The following is a 6,000-nucleotide window of genomic DNA, read 5'->3' as shown; positions in this document are numbered from 1 at the left end:
TCTCTATGTCAAAAGGAGACCACCGATAACTATATTGCCTATATTTATTTCGGATCCAAAAATAATTTGTAAATCGATTTGGGATCGAAAAGGGTAAATCTGATATTTTATTTAAGAATCATGTTTTCATATTAGGAGGGGTTTAAATTTGAAAACCAACTAAAAATGAGTTGAAATCGTACTTTAATTAAATAAAAATCAATCTTATAATTTATCGAGTAAAAGCTCAAAAATACATGTTTGAAATCAAGGATATGATGCTGTTTTGATGATAAAATCAATAGAAATCGGTAAAAATTGATGCTTAGAGATTAAACTTGGAAGATTGATGAGAACTCCATTAGAAATTATCAAAAATCAAACACTCAAAGTCTAATAATGATGAAAATGAGGTTTTAGATGAGAAAATGATTTAAATTCTGCTCAGGTATAACATAGGCGTAAAACTCATGTACCCAAGCCCACTAATGTTAAAAACTTTTTGTAGCTTTATATAAGTTTATAAAAAATAGCCATTGATTATTCAAATAGGAAGATTAAATTATTTAAGAAAATGCTTAAAAAGAGGGAACTATATCCAATTTGTTATTTCCCAACAGTCATCCCTTAACATTCTCTAGCTATTATATCATTTATTATTATCTCTTAAAAAATTAAATAAAAAAATTAAAATCCTTGGACGAAAATGGTAAAAAAACATTACCAGAGTTTCACCAAAACTTTAAGAAATTTATACGTGTATAATAAATACATAAATCAACGAATAACTATTATACAACGTATACACCCTAATTATATTCATTTATATAACATATTAAACTTGAGCGTAAATGAAAAAAAATAATATCATATTTTCGCCAATTTTTTTTGGAAATTTATAAATGTATATATCTTATAATTAGTATGTAAGGTGTACTCATTAATTATATTATATAATAATTATACACTAAATATACAATGTATATATTGTTTAATCATATTACATAATGTATAATTAGGGTATAATTTATACACACTAATTATATACTTTTTGTACACTGATTAATTTTAAATAATCAAACGTTACACGTGCGAGGCACGTGCTATTAAACTAGTTGAATAAATAGAGTTACCTAGAACAATTCAGAATGAAGAATTTTATTGTGATTAAATAATATAAATCTAAGGATATACAAGTTATTTTTATAAAGAAAAGAGTCATAATCATCTCTTGGTTGCTAGCCTAATGATTATTAGTCATAAAAGGAGATCCATGAATTTAGATCCAGCATCACAACAATAATAAAGGAAATTAATATTCAAATAAGGCCAATAATATCAAATAAAGCCCCCACACCGGCATTACAATAATAATAATAATAATATCTCAAATCAAGAAAAAATATGCATATAAGCCCCACGTGGGCAACACAGTAATTCTAATAATCTCGAATTCAAATTTCACAACAGCTCCCCAACCCATTGCATGTTGTACATAAATGGTCAACTTTCTACCCCAATCTGAAGAAAGTTAAGTCATAACGTACCTCGAATAGTCGAAACTCTAGTCCAGGCCCTTCAACATGGAGCATTTTCTTCACGAGCGGTCTTGAAATGGATTAAATCTATCATAAACATAATCTTCATATCAAAAGGAATCCAACAATAACTATATTGGCTATATTTATTTTAGATCCAAAAATAGTTTGTAAATCGATTTGGAATTGAAAAGGGTAGGTAAAAATTTTTATTTAAGAATCATGTTTCCATATCAAGAGGAGTTTAAATATGAAACCAACTAAAAAGGGGTTGAAATCGGACTTTAAATTAATTTTTTTTTTTTTTTATAATTACTGGGTAAAAGCCCCAAAATTTAAGTTTGAAATCAATGATATGAAGTTGTTTTGGAGATGAAATCAATAGAAATTGATGAAAATAGGAGCTTAGAGATTACCCTTGGATGATTGATGAAAACTCTTTGAAATTGAATAAAATCGGGCTCTCAAAGTCTATTAATGGTGAAAATAGGGCTTTGGATGTGAGAATGATTTAAATTCTGCCTAGGTTTAACTTAGGGGAGAAACTCATGTAGCCAATCCCACTAATGTTAAAAAAATTTTGTAGCCTTAGATAATTTTATGAAAATAGCCATAGATTATTCAAATAAAAAATTATTTTTTTGAAAAAATAAATCTTAAAAAAAGAGGAAACTATATTTAATTTGCTATTTTCCAACAATCATCCCTTAACATTCTCTAGCTATTATATCATTTATTATTATATCTAAAAAATTTAAATAATTTTTTTTTAAAACCTTGGACAAAAATGGTTAAAGAAAACATTACTAGAATTTCAAGAAAACTTTAAGAAATCTCTACTTGTATAATAAATACATAAATCAGCGAATAAATATTATATAGCGTATACACACTAATTATATTTATTTATTATAATAGATTAAAACTTGGGCATGAATGACAGAAAAATATTATCATATTTTCACCAAAAATTTTAGAAAATTCATAAATGGATATATCTTAAAATTAGTATGAAAGGTGTACTCATTAATTATATTATATAATAATTACACTCTATGTACACAGTTTAATATTGTATAATGATATTACACCATGTATAATTAGTGTCTAATATATACACATTAGTTATATACCTATTGTGCACTGATAAATTTTAAATAGTCAAATGCAACACGTGCGAGGCGTGTGCAATTAACCTAGTTGAACAAATAGAGTGACCCAGAACAATTCAGAATGAAGAAATTTTATGTAATCAAATAATAAAAATCCAAGGATATACAAGGTTTTTTTACAAAGAAAAGAGTCATAATTATCTCTTGGTTGCTAGCCTAATGATTGTTAGACATAAAAAGAGATCCATAAAATTTGATCGGGCATCACAACAATAATAAAGTCAATTAATATACAAATAAGGTCTATACTATAAAATAAAGCCTACACTGACATCACAGTAATAACAATATCTCAAATCAACAATAATATGCTTATAAACCGAATGCGGGCAACACAGTAATTCTAATAACTAAAAATTACACAAATACACAACTTATGAGAATTTTAGCACATGTCATTATTATTAGTTTTATTCAGTGCTCACAACAGGTACCAGCTCATGGGTTAACTTGTGGTCACTTGTGACCGTAAGCACTATTTGACGTCCAGGGTGTACTGCTGGGGCGTTACACATTCTCTAGCTATTATATCAATTATTATTATATCTAAAAAATTAAAATACAAAATTTTAAAACCTTGGACAAAAATGGTAAAAAAAAAACATTACTTGAATTTCAACAAAACTTTAAGAAATTTATACACGTATAATAAATACATAAATCATCGAATAAATATCATATAACGTATACACACTAATTATAATCATTTTTTATAATAGAATAAATCACAGAAAAATATTATTATATTTTCACCAAAAATTTTAGAAAATTTATAAATGGATATATCTTATAATTAGTATGATAGATGTACTCATTAATTATATTATATATTAATTATTCTCTACGTACACAATGTAAATATTGTATAATCGTATTACCCAATGTATAATTAGTGTCTAATATACACACAAGTTATATACCTATTGTATATTGATAAATTTTAAATAATCAAACGTTACACGTGCGAGGCGCGTGCAATTAAACTAGTTGAATAAATAGAGTGACCCAGAACAATTCAAAATGAAGAAATTTGACGTAATCAAATATTAAAAATCCAAGGATATACAAGGTTTTTTTACAAAGAAAAGAGTCATAATTATCTCTTGGTTGCAAACCTAATGATTGTTAGACATAAAAGGAGACCCATGAAATTAGGTCGGACATCACAACAATAATAAAGTCAATTAATATTCAAATAAGGTCTATAATATCAAATAATATCCCCACACTGGCATCACAATAATAACAATATCTCTAATCAAGAATAATATGAATATAAGCCCCACGCGGGCAACACGATTATTCTAATAATCTAGAAATTCAAATTTCACAGCAAATCCCCAACCCATAGCCTGTTGTACATGAATGGTTAGTTGTTCATCCCAATCTTATGAAAGCTAAGTCATAACCTACGTCGAATTGTTGCAAATATAGCCAGACCCTTATACGTGGAGTCTTTTCTTCACGAGAGGTGTTGAAATTGATTAGATCTATCATAAACATAATCTCCATTTAAAAGGAAGTCCAACAATAACTATATTGGCTATATTTATTTCAGATCCAAAAATAGTTTGTAAATCGACTTAGATTGAAAAGGGAAAATCTAAAATTTTATATAAGAATCATGTTTCCATATAATGAGGAGTTTAAATATAAAAACCAACTAAAAGGAGTTGAAATCGTACTTTAGATTAAAATAAATTATTTTTATAATTTATCGGGTAAAAACCCTAAAATTCATTTTTGGAATCAAAGATATGATGTTGTTTTGAAGATGAAATCAATTACCCTTGGAAGAATGACGGAAACTCTCTTCGAAATTGTCAAAAATTGAGCCCTCAGAGTCTAATAATGGTGAAAATGGGATTTTGAATAAGAAAAAAATTTAAATTCTGCACAGGTATAACATAGGAAAAAAACACATGTAGCCAATCCCACTAATGTTAAAAACTTTTTGTAGCCTGATACATGTTTATAAAAAATAACCATAGATTATTCAAATAAAAAGATTATTTTTTTTTTCAAAAGAAAATCTTTAAAAAGAGGGAACGATATTCAATTTGTTAGTTCCCAGCAATCACCCGTAAACATTCTGTAGCTATTATATCATTTATCATTATTTCTAAACAAATTAAATAAAAAATTTTAAAACCTTGAACGACAATGGTAAAAAAAAAATTAAAAGAGTTTCAACAAAACTTTAAAAAATTTATACGTGTATAATAAATGCATAAATCAGTGAATAAATGTTAAACAACGTATACACGCTAATGGTATTCATTTATTATAACAGCTTAAAACTTGAGAGTAAATGACAAAAAAATATTATCCGATTTTCACCAAAAAATTTAGAAAGTATATAAAAATATATATCTTATAATTAGTATGTAAGGTGTACTCATTAATTATATTATATAATAATTATACACTAAGTACACAACGTAAATATTCTATAATCATATTACACAATGTATAGTTAGTGTGCAATATATACACACTAGTTATATACTTATTGCACTGATTAATTTTGAATAATCAAACATTACACGACGAGGCACGTGCGATTAAACTAATTGAATAAATTGAGTGGCCCAGAACAATTCAGAATGAAGAATTTTAATGTAATCTAATAATAAAAATCCAAAAATATACAAGATATTTTTACAAAGAAAAGAGTCATAATTATCTCTTGGTTGCTAGCCTAATGATTGTTAGCCATAAAAGGAGATTGAAGAAATTAGGTCGGGCATCAACAATAATAAAGGGAATTAATACACAAATAAGGAATATAATATTAAATAAAGCCTACACACTAGCATCACAATAATAATAATAATAATATCTCAAATCAATAATAATATGCATGTAAGCCCCACGCGGGAAACCCAATAATTCTAATAATCTCGAAATTCAAATTTCACAACAAATCCCTAACCCATAACATGTTGTAAATGAATTTTTAACTGTCCACCCCAATCTAAAGAAAGTAAAGTCATAACCTACCTCGAATTATTGAAACTCTAGCCTAGACCATTCAACGTGGAGCTTTTTCTTCACGAGTGGTCTTGAAATGGATTTAATCTATCATAAACGTAAACTTCAAGTCAAAAGGAGTCCAACGATAATTATATTTGCTATATTTATGTCGGATTCAAAAATAGTTTGCAAATCAATTTGGAATCGAAAAGGGTAAATATGAAATTTTATTTAGAAATCATGTTTCCATATAATGAGGAGCTTAACTATGAAAACCCAACTAAAAAGGAGTTGTAATCGGACTTTAAATTAAAAAATAAAATTAATCTTATAAA

The sequence above is a fragment of the Capsicum annuum genome, chromosome 5 (genome assembly GCF_002878395.1).
Source record: "Capsicum annuum cultivar UCD-10X-F1 chromosome 5, UCD10Xv1.1, whole genome shotgun sequence".
Lineage (NCBI taxonomy): Eukaryota > Viridiplantae > Streptophyta > Magnoliopsida > Solanales > Solanaceae > Capsicum > Capsicum annuum.
This window is presented reverse-complemented; position numbering follows the sequence as displayed.